This window comes from Chaetodon auriga, chromosome 14, assembly GCF_051107435.1.
Source record: "Chaetodon auriga isolate fChaAug3 chromosome 14, fChaAug3.hap1, whole genome shotgun sequence".
NCBI classification, from domain to species: domain Eukaryota; kingdom Metazoa; phylum Chordata; class Actinopteri; order Chaetodontiformes; family Chaetodontidae; genus Chaetodon; species Chaetodon auriga.
In genome coordinates, this window is record NC_135087.1 from 21,042,110 (window position 1) to 21,058,503 (window position 16,394).

At 43.2% G+C, this 16,394-nt stretch overlaps 1 protein-coding gene across 1 annotated transcript in view; it reads left to right on the forward strand.

The window, feature by feature from the left end:
• Positions 1-973: 973 nt before the first annotated feature.
• The window catches only part of LOC143331581 (transcription regulator protein BACH2-like), a 48,957-nt gene continuing 33,536 nt past the window's right edge, over positions 974-16,394 (forward strand). The window contains exon 1 of the mRNA XM_076748606.1: positions 974-1,324. The gene's annotated coding sequence lies outside the window, so the exon portion shown is untranslated. The remainder of the gene's footprint in view (positions 1,325-16,394) is intronic.

Here is a 16,394-nt window from a genome sequence, read left to right on the forward strand (position 1 = left end):
ATAAAAATGAATTCCTAAAGTGTGCTAGATAAAGTGCAATAAAACAACTCTGTTTCCTCACAGGTCATCAATTTATTTTCTGCATACATGGCACTGTGACTGGATGTACAGTAAAAGTGAAGCAGACCCTGTATACATGACACACTGCCCTCTTCATTTGCATACAGCCTGTCACATGTCAAAATATCTGACATGAGAAGAAGCAGATGGTCTGCACCTCTGTGAAGCTTTTCAGTGTTAGTGGGCAAAGCGGTTTCTTGAGACACGGCCAAGCAGGATCCATGATCCTATGCACCCCTGCTACTGCTTTTGGCTAAACAATTAATTCAGAGAAACATTTAAAATAAGACTACAGGAGAGGAGAAAAACTTCAGAATGAGTCCTCTGTCATGGGTTTCAGGGTGCCGTTTCCAGCTCGCAGTGGTTTCTGATGCTGTGTCTGTGTTCCGGGGCTCCTTGTGGACCTGCCAAGGCCTCCAAGAGGGATGTCAGACATTTCTGAAGAGCTTTCAAGGTCCTAGTTTCCAGCTAGGTGTCCTTGGGGGTGTTTCAAAGATCTTCAAAATAGATTCATGTCACAGTTTTGATTAAGTTAGTCTGCTTGTTGTAGTCGCATGCTTCAATGCCACAAAATTGATCAGTCCGTAAGATTAATCAGTGGCTATTTTAATTATCTGTTAATCATTTCAGGCAGTTTTCAGGCAGAAATGCATCAGGCGTTTCTTGATGATAACAATAATAAGTTGATATCTTTGGGTTTTAGACTTCTGTTTGGACAAAAGAAGGCATTTAATTATGTCACCTGGGGCTCTGGGAAATTCTCATTGGTATTTTCGACTTTTTCCTGACATTTTATAGACGATTCATTGATTAATTGAAAAGTACGCTCCCGTAGGCTATTGTGCACTTCAATAATACACCATCCGGTAATGTATGTGTCTGCTGAAATGCGTACATGTGCGATAAAATGTGTAGTAGTCCAGCATTTGATGAGAGAGAGCGGAATTCACGGATCACCTCGGCTGCTTCGTCAAGGCGAGGCGGGGGGCTCATCCTCGTAAGAGCAGGGGGGCTTGGCCGTTGTTGTGAATGAGGGCCAGCATGACGTCAGGAAGCCAATGTCAACAATGCAGCTCCTAGAGGAGAAAAGGCGTTTCAGCCTAACACTCACACACACACGGGAGACTCGGTTGCCACACACCGATTGATGCCTCCGGTCCAGTAACGGCAGCGGGTCTGGCTGAAGGAGCGCTGCGGAGATTAAACACGATGTGGACTCACTGTTGTTTCTGAGGAGCTGAACGCAGACGAGCAGGAAAAACGGGTAAGTCGGTCCGCGCGTTACCAGGATGATATGCAAGCGCTGGCTTTACTACGCCTGGATAAAGCAGAGCCCCTTGTCAGCCTTGGATTTGCTTCTACTAATCTGTCTGCTCGCTCCGGCTCTCCTCACTTGTTTGTGTTGTAGACACGCTGCGTTCACCGCGCTGTGTGTCCTACCTGAGCTCGTTTGGACGCCGGGGTGTTAGCTGGGATGCTGTGGTCGGCGGCACGTTTTAGCTAGGTGTTGTGCCGATGTCTGTTTCCCCTCAAAAACGTGTTGGTCTTCGTCTCGGTATTACGCACAGCCCTGCCGAAGTGTGTCTGTGTATTTGGGCTGTTTCAGCTCACGTTAAGCTGTTTGTTTTGCCGACGCTAACTTTTCAAAAACCGCCGCAAAAGGGCAAACACAGTTCACGTCATTTGAAAGCACGGATAGTGACAGTAGCATTGACAGTGATATGGCCACGGTGCCGACCAGCCCCGCGCGCGGTGTCAAGAGGAGAGACCGCGCGCGTCCGTTCATTCTACTAGGAAGTTGTCGGTCTTTATATCAGTAAGCTCGCCATTTATTATCCAGTCACATCCCACTTGTATAACCCTTTCCCTGACACCTATCTTTGGAGGAATGAACGGAGGGCACATGTTTTGCACGGGAGACAAACGCTGCCACGGTCGGGGCTCGCGCTCCTGTCACGCTGGGGGAGGAAGGGAGCTGCTGAGGGACAAAGGAGCCAGCCCCCCACCCCCCTTATTCCCGCCCTCAGACGCTGAGCAATCGCTTCAGTAAACACCTACGTCGGAATAAAGGAGGAATTCCTGCTTTTATATGCGTCTTAAATTAAATTCTGCTCAAACCAGGAGAATTTGTGCGTCACTATTAGCTGTGCCACTGGCCTTCACCTAAAAGACAAATCGCGACCTTAAAGGTCTAAAATACTGTATGAAGCAGTGAGGTCTTCTTTTCAGGACAGCCTGAATAAATGTACCAAGGAACAGTTAGATTTTCATTTAACACCGTCAATCTGTGCCTACATATGAGAGGAGTTAGTTGGCTGTTTGTATGACTTCTTGAAGCCATTGTGATCAAGCCTTGTTGTGAACAGATTAGCTCTTTGTTATCCTTCCTACGAAGCCCCTCTCTCCCCTCTTCCATCTTCTCCTCGAACAGGAAAACGGCAACATCAGGGTATTTTCAGCTCGGGGTTATAATGGGTGTCTGTCTGTCATGGTTTAAATGCAGTTCAGCTGAATGGAGTGGATGAGAGGTGACTGAGGACAATTAAATATTTACCACCACCACTTGTGCTGCAGACGAGCTATCTTGAGCAAAGACTACTGAGATACTCCCGCTTTTCTGTCCACATTGCCCTCTTATTTGTCTCCTTATATTCATAACTTAAAGGGACCATTCACTGAAAATCCAGGAAAGTTAAAGGTGCAGTGCAGGAATTTAACATGTAAACAAATGTCTGTTCAATTCAAGCCTTTGTCAAATGAGTTCACACAATGCTTATTAAGCCTGTCACCGCCAGGTAAATCTCTCTGTTTTTCAGAGTTTTTCAATCTCGCGATGTTGCACTGAGAGTGATGCCTTTTCTGTCAACCAATGACTGGATTACCTGAGGAGCGGAGCAACCATAGCAACAGTGTAGGCTACAGCAACTAGGAATATGGCGGAGCTTATTGCGTCATAAAGAAGTCGTTTGTGTAATTACTCCCACTACCAGAAGGGGAGACAGAAATTCCACACTGCAGCTTTAAAGGGACACAGCTGATTTTACACATCACGTCAGTTCACTTGTGATGTGGCGCGTCCAGAATGAAGTCATATTTGGGACAAGGCCACTTTAAGAAATACAAATGTCTGGAGGCATTTTTGCCAAAATGTAGGGCTTGTAGGTCTTTAATGTTGTGAGTCCCAGGGACGCATGGATGTGTTGAAAATACGTCTGATAATTAAATATGAAAAATCACAAATCTGTAAATACACTGCAGACACTCAGCGAAATGTAAATATTAATGTTACTCATAGAAGGGAAGCTAAAAAAAGAAAGCTGAGCTTTCAAGTTTCATCAGAAGTCATCAATAACAACATCAAACACATCATATTTAGGAAAGCATTTTAAAAGCATGCACACAAAGGGCAACATTTACAGCATACTGCTGTTAGAAACTGAGTCCTGTTAGCTGATAATTAGCCTGATGAGCCACTGTCAGTCATCAATACAAACACACATTATAAGACTGTAAACCATTAACCAAACCAATAACTCATAACACTGACTCAATGACTCACAACAATGCTAATTCTTTTTGTAGCATCAGGTAAAAAATAGTGTGCGTCCCCTGAACTCGTCGATTGTGAGTTTACTGCATTCTTTTGGATTTTAACGCAGGGTGCATACCTATTAACATCACTGGAAATTGAATATGACTGAATGCCGTACACAGATGAGTGTTAAGTCAGACCTCACAGAAGTTATAAACTCTATGTACGTTTGTAGTTAGCTAATACTACATAGCAACTCGCATGCAAACTTTAAATCATGTGTTTCATACTTCCACCATAGTGTTTAGCTGCTTGTGCTCATCACATAACGTTAATTGTTAGCTAGCAGGGTAGCTGCTCATTGCTATGGACTGGATGAAATCTTGTTTGACTGTTGATGTTCAGCATGATGATGAAGACACTGGGAAAACCTTGTTTGTTTACTTGTGTTGCATGTAGTTTTAAATGAGGAAATCCGCAACTTTCTTTTAAGAGCACATCAACCAGTTCAAGACAGGCCATACCGAACTGGCTGTGTGGTAGAAGGGACATTCCAGCCACGCTCTGGGGCGTCCTCGACAAGGGCTGTTTGGCTGTGGGATAATTCCTAACCTGCGGTACTGCCCGTCGTGCTAAAGCAATTACATTACATAATGTCTTCTGTGGAGCTTCGTCAAGTGAGAAAGTAACCCCAATGATGTCATCGGGGTTATCTCATCCTGGGCTTTGTGAACCCGTGGTACAAACTAGGGGTGTGGACTGGCAGAGTCAGACCAGATATGTTACTGAGCTGCACAATGGAACATGTGCTCCATCTTTTCAGACCCACACTGGGGACTTAAAGTTAAAAAGTCTTGGCCTCTACCGTAGAGATTTTGACCATATTTTCTAAAACATTGTCTCGTGCAAGTCCCTGAACTGTGTCCCTTTAAGTTTCTCTGGATTCTAAAGCAAACCAGCGTAAACATGGATACAAATAAGAGCACCGACAGTACCTCCCTGTCACTCCTGATACTGCCACTACATGCCACCAATGTAAGAATGAACAAAAAACAGCACTTAGTACATTTAATTTTAAATGATTAGGAATGATTAAGAGGTATTGTGTGTGCTTAGTTGGCTGTTTGGGTTCATGGTGGCTTTAGAGACAAAATTGAGCCCAAAATAGAGAATCACCAGATTATTTGGAATCATAGTGAAGACTATGAGTATATGCATGCATGTATATTTTCCCTGTTGCTGAAGTGGATTTTATGACCAGATGGTTCAAGATGAACGACTATGGGGTCATTTGGAATTCTCCTCTGGGGACCATGAATCTCTACCAAGCTCCATGGCAGCTGGCCAGTAGTTGTTAAGATATCTTGCTGTGGACTAAAATGCAGGATAGGTGGGCGGACTGTGGTGCAGAGAGATGTTTATGTATGAAACCCACAAAAGAAATCTTACTCCAAGAATCGACTGAAGTAAAATAAATAAAAAGTCAGTTCCTCTCCACAATTCGGTGGTGTGATGTGACTGAATAAATGTGGTTTAAGGATGATTTAAAGAAAGTGACTAAGACAGGAAACACAGTGCAGTTTAGATAAAGGCAGGATTACAAAGAGAAAGCAGTATCTGATCCAAATAGACTGGGAAGATGAAAAAATATTGTCTCTTGTGCTGTTTTCAGTTGAGTGTATGTCAAAAATGATTAGAAAATGACCACATTTGCTTTTATTTCTGTTTTACACAGCATCCCAACCTTTTTGCAATCAGGGTTGCAGGAGGATCTGCAAAACTCTGACGTAAATTTTGCTTTGCTTATGTCCGCAAACGTCCGTGTGCTCCCGTGTGCAAGTGCTTCGACTACACGTGTGCCATACCTATGACCATTATACAGATCTGCTCGCGTTTCTGCTGTCTGTCCTGCTGTCCATATCCGTTTTGGAGCATATCAGGCACACCTCCTCCATCACTGACAACACAGCTGTGGGCGAGCCACGAACATGAAACAAGGAATGAGAGGAACGTGAAGAGAAGAATATGGAGCATGTTTGGAACTCTGTGCATTTCCACACCTTTGCACACCTGACCAGTCACTGCTTAAAGCAGCCCTTACAGTCAGATTGTCAGTTTTGGTACTGTGAGTATGCTTTTTTTTTTACAAGGTCTGAGTCTGCGTGTCTGATCGTCTTTGTAACCACCTCTACAGTAAGTTAGCAGTGTTAGGTAAGCATAATTGGCAACCAGAGCCTGTGTGAGAACAGACAGTGAAAGTGGTGTCTTTTCATATGTTGGCTGGGTATATCTTCAGTCTAACAAAGAACCTTTGTTGCGAGTTATCACCTTTTCCTCATCCTTCCTGTCAAAATACCTAAAAATCTTGAAACATGTTAATTGTTAGGGTGATGTCACTGTTACTGTTTTAAAGGGCTTGAACACACCGGCTAGTACTCGTCGTACCCTCAGTCTATTTTCATCCTCACTCCGTCATCAGAGGACATTCTCACTGAGGGATGTGTGTGTGTGTGTGTGTGTGTGTGTGTGTGTGTGTGTGTGTGCGCGTGCTTCTCACATGTCTGTACTATGTGTCAGTGTTCGCTGTATTCCTTTATGTCCCCTGTATGCACTTTTTATTGTGTGCGTACACACACAAACGACAACAGTGTGAAGTGAAGTGAAGCACAGGACTGAGCAGACTTTAATTTATTGTATATTCTGCTTTTCCTCAGCAGCACAGTGAAGAGCCTGGAACAGTGTCTTACTTATTGCCCAATTTAGGTATTATACACAAGTAAGGCTTTGTGAAAATATAATCTTGAAGTCAAGAAATCTCTTCTTTTAAGCTTTTAAAGGAAAAAAAAAAAAACAATGCTTCCTCCTTCTGCCAGGAACATCTCGTTGGGAGTGTTTTAAGTCAAACCTCCCAAATCAAACACAGAGCCCTGTCGTCATCCAGGTTCCTCTACATTAATGGGAATGGACTGGATTTCCACTTTTTTTATTCAGTGTACACACTGCAGTGTGGAAGATTATGCCTTTCAGAACATGTTGAAAAGAGAACGTTTTGGAAAATAGAAATCAAAATGGGTTAAAGGGTTAAGCTATCATCAGCGTAAGTCTACTATTCCTGCAGATTTTCATATTAAAAGTCCACCAGGAAAAGATAGATGGTTTTTAAGGTGAAACAGCTGTTAGGTGTTGAGGTGTTGACATTAGCTTTACAGCCGCTGAAACATGAACTGTCAAATGGAATAAGTAGTGAATGAAAACAGTGTTTCAAAAGATACGAAAAAGAACAAAGTGTTCTCAGCAGAGTGGTAAAAGTGGTTCTAACAGAGAGAGTCTGGAAATGTACTTTACGCTGAATTTATCTAAACAACAGGTAAACATAAAGGACGCGCTGAGTCTGCATTAATCAGGAAACAGGGGACAGGAGGAACAAGGAGGCGCGGTGTCATAGATGCAAAGCACTTTCGATAATAAAGCAGGATGGCACGGAGGCATTGTGTGACTGACCCTGGATCAGTGTGTGTCATGCCTTACAGTGACCACTAGGGAGCAGATGGACTAACCTTGACCGGCTGGGTGAATGAAGTGATGTAAAGCGACCTCCATCCCATCAAACATCACAGGAGTATGAGTGTGAACACGGCGTGAAAAAGGATGGGTCCCAGCTGCATTATCGTGAGACGGTTTCCATGACAGCGTGTAGCGTTTGATTTGCTAAACCACAACAATCACAGTTCAATAACGAAGAGAGCTCGTTGTCTTCCGCCCTGTTTTCTTCTTCTCTGCTTCTGTCTGTCTGAGACCATCTGAAGACTGTTTGTGTAAAACTGATACATAATTCACACTCACAGCAGTGTGTGCACGCGCGTGTGTGCGTGTGTGTGCGCAGGTAAAAGGAACTGATCAAGGGCAGACTGTATGTGTGTGTGTGAGACGGGGTGTGTGTGTGTGTGTGTGTGTGTGCGTGTGAGTGAGTGAGACTGTGTGTGAAGGTGATGAGTACACACTGTCCCAGGAGGCGTAGCACAGCTCGAGGGCAGACAGAGGAAACTAGATTCAGAATGTCTTCTGGATCTCTTCCACTATCACTCTCTGTGTCTCCGGCTTTCTTTCTTAATGTCCATACCTTCATCTTCCTCGCTCTTTGTAATTTTTTCTGCTCTGCACACTCCCTCTTCACATTTTTATCACCTTTACCTCAGCAGTGTCATTCTGAACAATGGGTGTGTGGTTGGTGTGAAGCGGTGGTTTCTGTCTTGACCGTAGACTAAAGAAAACATGGACGTGGTCTCCATGAGGTCACCCATAGGTTTCTGAAAGGCCATTGTGAAGCTCAGTGACAGTGACTCCGGCCGTCGCCATCTTGGTACGGCCCGACTACGCCAAACTGTGGGCTAATCCAAAAATGGGCAAAGGGGTGGAACGTGGGTGGAGTTGGAGCAGGCTGAGTCAAGCCTGGTTGCTGAAACCTAGTGGTTAGCTGTCGCTTAAAGCAGCCAGGTCCAAGATTATACATAAATTTAAACATAAACCCCCATATCGTTGTTATGAACAGGAAAATTAACAATAGAGAGCAAAGTTGTTTTTGTACCAAGCTGTGAACATGTTTATTTCTGCTGATGATTATTTTAATATGGTGGTCTGTGGAGATTGACTTGCTTTTGGAACCAGCCCCAAGTGGCCATTTGAGGAACTGCAGTTTTTGACTTTATTGTTGGATTTATATTTTACCTCTGCCACTTGTCTTGTTTATCACCCTCGAGAGGCTGCGACCACTGCCTGGCTAAATGCTAATGCTAATAAATGCATGCTAACATGTTGACACTGACAACGCTCATGACATGCTAAAGTTTAGCAAGTATAATGTGGCACATTCACCATCTTAATTTAATGCATTAGCATGCTAGCATTTGCTAATTAACTCTAAACTCAAGGGTGCTGCTGAGGCTGATGGGAATTCATTATTCATTTTGCAGATATCTGGACAAAACTAGTACTGGACAAATTTCTCCTCATGGTTTTGAGTTCTTTTTTTTGTTCCTGGATTTACTTGAATGATTTCTTGAGGTGAAATTGTCCATTAATTCACATACATTTGTGTAGCAGAAATATGTTTTGGCCATTCGGAATCTGTTAATCATTCCACAACCCAATGATTCAGATCACCGTTTCCACAGTTAACACACCATACGCTGTTGTCAAGATATCAAACCATGCGTAAAGACCAATTTTGCTGCTATCATACAAATAACTGGCACATTTGGCCTCCGCTACATTGTGCTTCCCTCATTGTCTTATCAGCCAGTCGACCAATGTGCAGCAGAATATTCCCAAGCATTTCTTTTGGTTTAAGATTGACTTGGCCTACATGTTGGAAAGAATACACAGCTGCCTTTTTTGTACTACTGCACATTCAATATTTCATGGATCCATCTGTTCACACCTCGCAACAATGAAAAGTGTCACCAGCAGCAAATTTGTCATGGCAGAAAACCATCTTCTAATCCCAGTGCGAGAGATGGCGTTCCTGACATTAAAGCGCTTCATCGAACGCCAAGCTGCTGCCGTGTATTTGTGTCTTGGAACAGATTTGAACAGCCATTGTTTGGACTTCTGAGAGACACACTGAGAATTCCTGATGAGGAGACAATCTGTCCACAAGAATGTGTTTGTATCCTCACAGCGCTCAGGATGTTACTGTAATGAGATGATGATATGTCGAATTTGAACAGCTTACCCGTTTTAATGAAGAGCGATTTTCCAAAAATCCAAATCAAATGACCAACAACAAAAGTCAGACATGTCTCTGCACCACCCTCAGCTGCCCCTGCCCAGGGCATTGTTGGCATTTCTGGTTTATCTGGTGCATAACCTTGTCAGAGATCTGGCGACCCATCTGGCATGGCTGGCGGTGATTGGTGCAGACAGGGGGGCAGATGGTGAGATGATGGTCAGCTGTTTTGGGCACTGCTTAAATCCACATATTCCATGTAGGGGTTGCTAAGCTAAAGCTAAATCTGTTGTTTAGCTTGCAGAGCATATCATCAGAGTGTCTGCAAGACACCGCTAATGGAGAATGAGAATGAAAGAAATGAGGAGGTGTGCTGAAGAAAGCAGGCAACCTGCTGAGAGAACAAGCAGATACATGCTCTATTACTTGACTGCCTGATATTTTCCTGTTAGGTTGCAATGACGAAAGAAAGTTGCTGTGGTACATAAGGGGGATACAGATATAAAGACTATTTCAGTAAGTGTCGAGCTGCAATAGTCGATTAATTAGTCAAACAACAGAAAATCTGCAACAACTGTTATAGTTGAGTTGTTTCTGTTGTTTAATCAAAATACCAGTCATTGCAGTTAAGATGTGAGGATTTGTTGATTTTCTCTGTTTTCTATCTTTGATTGACCATTGCTGCTATGGTTACACTTACTTTATTGAGCTAGCTTTGTTTTTCCTTTCATGGGAATTGTAGCTGGGCTTACATATTGTATCCTTTATTGTGAAGTATTTATGCTTAATTGTGGGAGTGAAAATCAGGCTCCTGTAGCTCCAGCCAGAGGTCTAAGACAGAACTATTTTGTACAGTGCATCACATGAAAAGACTGTGCAGATATGCACAGTTTTAGTCTTGATTCTCACTGGACTTTAGCGCAGGAAAAAGAAGAGCTGTCGTGAATAGGCTACAGGCTGAACCACTAAGTATAAAGGTGCTAGTAGCAGAACCATTTATATAACATGAACACAGAACAACGGTTTTATTTATTTATTTTTTTCATTATTGATTTATCTGTAGAATTTGTTCATCAAACGTTTTGCCTACATGTAGTGAAAAATGTCCATCACAGTTTACTAGAGCCCAAGGTTACGTCTTCAAATGTATAGTTTTGTCCATCAAGCACTCAAAAAAACCCAGATATTCAGTTGAAAAAGAATTGCGATGCTTTTGTTGATACGTTGCATGCCGCCACCAGAGTTGATGCAAAATCAAACATGGCCAATCAGCTTCCAGTATGTATTATGGTGATGACAGTTTGTAGTGCAGTTTTTCAGCAACCTGCCAATGGCTGACCTCATTTATTTTATTTGTAGACTTTCACTTGCATTTGCTGAGTGGTGGGTGCTAATGCATATGTGATGTAATCCTTTGTTATCAAATGAACAAATAGCTGCAGCAGCTCTGGTAGACAGGGAATCCTCCCAGCAGAGCAGCAGGAAGGAAGCTGGTTGGAGGGTGAGCTCCCGAGTGAATGAGGTTCACTCTTGGAATGCATTCAGCCCCGTGTGTAACACTGTCACCCATTCACCAAGTGAACCCACTGAACCTGGGGAGATACGGGGGAGGGAGGGGTCCATACTAAAACTCCCAGCATGACATCACCTCCATCTCTACCGCTCTCTAGATTAAGTGTAGTGCTGATGCAGAGAGGATGACAAGTGTTGTTTTAAAATGACTTGCAAACTGAGCTGTAATATTAATAAGGGAAAGGGTAAAAGCAGAGCGGATACTCTCAGATCCCACGCTGAGAGCTAAACCTCTCAACTACAGTGTGAGTGTAAGTGTTGGGGTATAAAACAAATAAAAAATTTGACCCAATGATGCAGCTACATGCAAACTTGAGAGACCAACAAAGTGATTATAATTGATCACCAGGGATCCATGAATGTGTGATCCAAATTTCTTGGCAATCCATCCCAAAGTTTATTTCAACCTGGACCAAAGCGACGGAGCGACCAGCATTGCCATCCATAAAACCATGCTGCATGACTGATGAAGCATGAACCACAAGCACAAGCTGCTTAATGGTGAAACACTGCAGAGAAGAATAAAAAGAATAAAGAAAATAACTGAACCAGTACGAGGAGTAGACTCCCACGTCCCTCACACAGTAGTATTTGTGCAAATTTTTTCACATGTACTCAACTGTCAACTGTCTGATGACAAACAGTACACCCACAGGTTAGCCAGTTGAGTATTTTGTCAAGTGTTTCCTGGCCTGCGTAGGGCCATTGAAGCTGTTTGTTGGCTGATGTAACCGCGCCAATGAAGCTGCAAAGGCTGCTTAATGTTGTGGAGGTTACACCTGTCGAGACAGATTAACATGCTCTCACATCCATCTCCATGTCTCATGGCTCTGGCTTTGATGTGATGCAATTAGGGTTCGTGTGCTATGAAGGATTACAGCAGTGGAGGTGATAAACAAGCACTCTGTCATGCTTTGCAATCATGTGGCTAGCTTTAAGGTAGCTTTCAGACCCAACGCAGCACCACAGCTGAACAGTGCAAGGGGCAGACACAAAGACAGGCAGCATCAGGGACAACCACAGGTCACTGAATCATTAAATGCTGTACATTCAAAGTTAAGTTTCAAATCTGTGAGCGAAGTGATCCACTGGGGTGAGACGTTCAAGTTTACACAAGAAAATCAGGAGAGGTCACCGTGGGTAGATGGCAGTGTTTCAGGTGCAAAATGATGCATTCCACCCACACATTTGCATGAGTAAAAATAGCACCAAATGGATAAACCGGAGGAACATGGAAGGCTATGGTTGAGAAAGAAATGTGACCTTTAATGTACAAGAATATCCGTCACATCGGACAACTAATAATAAATCCAATACAAGACGATTCTTAGAAAGAATTTAATGACTGCTGTTACATTAACAATAGAAACAGTGTGTGTGTGTGTGTGTGTGTGTGTGTGTGTGTGTGTGTGTGTGCTGCCCCTCTCGCTCCTTTAGAGAACTAGTCCTGATGTGCACAAGTGCGGATTCTGTGCTGACTTGAGGGTTTAAGTCTCAGATGAGAGAAATTTGTGTGGGACAGACAAATTGTGGCAAAGGTCTTGTAGTCTGCACTGGCCCTAGGGCTCCTTCCTGTCTGTTTCAGTGTTCCAAGAGCCTCCTCGAGGCCCTTTGTTCTGATAATGTGAATTTAAAGCACACCAGTGAAGAAAACAGTACCACACATTTCATCATTCTCCCAGCAGTAGTTTGAAGGTTTCGTTGTGATGGTTCATGCATGCGGCTGTTTGTTCTGTGCTTTGATTGAAATCAGAGGGGGCCATGATTCATGTCCTTTAACGCGTTAACCCTGTTGTTTTTTCAACTTTGTTAATTACCAGCAGCAGAAGTGTTAATTGCACTAAGCACCATGTTATGTCCTGTTTGACACTCGCTGTTTAGGGTCTTTGGGGCTTCTGCTAATTAGCTTCATCATGTCCAATTAACACTCACTGAACTGCACAGAGGCTGATGTCTCTCTGGGTGTCTCATCACACAGAATGCCAGATAGTGAGAATAATTGGCGGTATACTTTTGAAAGCTTTGTGTAATTGATGCACATTTGATCTACATGTGGGAGAAAATAGACGAGAGGCCAGATACAGCCTGGCATAATTTACTTCTTGATGGCGGAGCTACTTCTGTTCACTCATTTTAGTTTCTTGTTTTAAGAGTCTCAGGCAAGCAGAAGTCTACATTTGGCAGGAAGGTAGTAGGCATTGAAATTCTTCTCTCTTTAGCTGGAGCATGCAGATAGACAGAAAGGGGCACGACCAGTATCACAGATCCCCGGCCCAGAACTGAACTGTGGACACCACTCGGCCACCAGGACGCTCCAGAATGCAGCTTTTCATGCGATTAAGGCAGTCCATGTTTAATGGGCGTTGAATGATGCAACCCGCCTGCAGTGTCCAGTGTGAGAGAGGTGACGTTCACAATTTACCCATGGATCACACAGCAGCAGTAACTTCATTAATTATTTATAACGTCTGACAGCACCAGGGTCTAGCAGTCATTTAGCTTTGGTGCTTTTTCACCGACAGGACTGGTAAGACACAACACCACGTGACACAGTGATTCTGAGTGAGACTGTCCTCCCAGGAACAATGACAGCATCAGTCATTTTAACCAGTGCCCTGAAACGTCATCTGTTTACATTCAAGTGACAATGCTGTAGTCATTATGACGGGAACGGAGGAGGAAGTCACATGATGTTATTATATAGTGACACATTTCTGCGTAGGTGGGAGGTGGGTGGATGGATGGGTCAAGAAAATACCAGACTGGAACCAGAGAATGCTGTTTGTTAACTGTTTCTTACTGACAGTTGATGTTGTTTCTTTTAACCATGACTACAATCTTAACCAAGTGTTGATCATTGGAGCCATGATGGCAAAGGTCCCCTGACTTAAGAGGAATCACCTGAACCCAAACCATGATCTTCTCCTAAACCTAACCAAGTGTTCTGGTGCATACACCTAACCAGTTTTCTTTATTAGTTCTCCTAGTCTCCAAAACATTCATACTTTACTTCAAGGGGAGTTTCAATACAGGTGCACACAGTTTGTTTTCAGAAATCCCAAACCTCTGTGTGGGAAGTGGTGTATGCATCTTTCAAGTTGTGCATACTCAAGTTATGAGGCCCCTTGACGGTTGGGCTTCATGATCTTTCTGATTGTTTTGGTTGTCAGCAGGAAGTATCAGCAGAGACAGCTGCCAAGTGTTGGTTTAAGAAAAAAGCTTGTCTTTAATTTGCTATTTGGATGAAAAAGCTTGTTCATAATTGCTGTAAGACCGTAGGCAGTGTCATATGTACACCCAGTAGTAAACACTAAGGGCTTATATTTAGAGTCAAGAGTTTTTCTTTTTTGTTTTATTCCATCTCCTCGTTTCTCTTTGATTTGGCAGCTTTCCAAGAGTAGTAAATTTGAATTTCTCCAGCATTCCCATCCCGAGCATGACTCACACAGCAAAACCTTCACTTTCCCTGAAACCTGACAAGCCTGATCCAATTTACGCTTCCCTAGCAGCCTGAGGCAAGGTGATGTCAGCCCAGCCTCCCAGCTGAAAGGAGGAAATGGAGGTGTAAGGAAACACAGATGACCATAGAGGAGCTCCCCGGGGAAAGAAAGTCCTCCGCCGCTACATCTGTAACGGTCAAACAGGTGAAATCAAATCCATTGCACCAGAACTGTCCTCAATGGTTTTTTGGGTTAGTGGCGTCACCACAACGTTCAGTGTGACAACAGGAGGAGTTGTGTGGAGAGTGATAATATGTTCACACAACGTACTGCAGAGGAACATGGGAAATGAGTATCCAGGACAGCCCTGAGTGTATGGATGAGATCAACATCTGAGTCACCGAAGCTTCCTTTGCTGTGGCGTATAATTCCAGCAGCACAATGCTGCTTTTGCCTTTCCTTCAATGCAAAACATTTGAAACACTGAAAGCAATCACAATTTCATAAAGGTGATGTTAATCATGCCGGTTTTCCTCTATGAAAACTTTGTGGGCGTCTAGCAGCCCACATGTGTACTTTCATTTTTACGCCTACGCAGTGTTGCCTTGTGAAGGAGATGAAACAATCCTCTGCTCAACATCCCTGCCTTTATGACTCATTTGGCAACTGAGAGCTTTCCTCTCAGAAATTATTCATTTATTGCAGTTTTGATGTGACACATTTGGCCTTGCACCAGATGTGATCATATAATTGACATTGTATATGTTCACACTCCCATGTATTTAAATGCTGAAGCATGGAGATCTTTGTTTGGACATGTTGATGAGTGATTGATGAATGGTTTTTTTGTGTGAAAAGGAAGTAGAAAGAGAGCTTATGCCATCCACTGCTGATGCTACTAAAGGCACCAAATGGTGGAGTTTCCTGCTTTTGTAACAGTGCTCACTACTGTTCCTCTCCAGTGTAACTGTCCTGTGAAAGTCTGCATAAGCTCCAAGAAGAAATACTGACAGTCATCTCAAATATAGTGCCTACTTATATAAAAATAACGGACAGAACAGAAAACAATGATGATTTTTCCAAGCTTACCAGACGTAGGACTGGGGGTGTCAACGGTTAACACTTATCAGTTAGTCACCAGAAATATTTTTTGACTGATTACGCACGTCGCCTATGGGTTAATTTACACAGTGTGAATGCAGTCACGCAATCACCCAGGTGTGCTGAATGGCTGAGAACCATTTGCTACTAATCAGTGTGGTTAATGCAGAGGGAAAAAGTATGTTATTGCCACCGAGAGCTACTGTGACTCCTGATTCGAATCCCATTTCAATTAAAGGGTTATTTTAACCAAACCAGAGCTGGTGGTGATTGTTGGGCCAGTGGGACACCATGAAGGTTTTGATGAGTTTTAGTTTTAAGTTTTGTTTCTCTCGAGTCTGAACGAATGTGTTTCTGTGAATGGAGTGCGGCGGTTTTGGCGAGAATGATGTAACAGCTGTTTCTGGTTAAACCAAAAGGTGTACCTCTGCAAGGACCCACACAACACAGATTACATTTGACTGGAATTTCTCCCACCAATTTTTCCTCATGGAACCCTTGAGTGTGACATGCAGTCCAGAGTGCTTCTCAGTTCAAATGAACCACTTAGTTACCTGTCAATAGGCGTCGAGCTATTAAAAGCAAAATTAAGCGAAACTGACATCCCTAAATGGTCCAAAACATAAAATGTTTGTCATAAAGATGCCTGGGAAAAGGCTTTGAGGTACAAAATAATAATGTTCATTATGCGGGGAGCATGGAGGTGCTCAGCACATTTCATGGCAATCTGCCCATTAGATTTAGGTATTTCTTGTGATCTCTTGGAGTTTTTGGCTCAGATTGTCATAACTTTCCGGAGTTGTAAAATCCTGTGCCATACCATTACCACTGTGCAGTATTTTGGTGTCCAACATGCTCAGCTGGCCTTCTTTGTATGTGTTCCTTCATCTCTGCCTCTTTTGTGTTTTTTTTCCCACGGTGCAGTGTTTGGTCTGAACGTCTGGCGATACTGCCATCCTTAGGT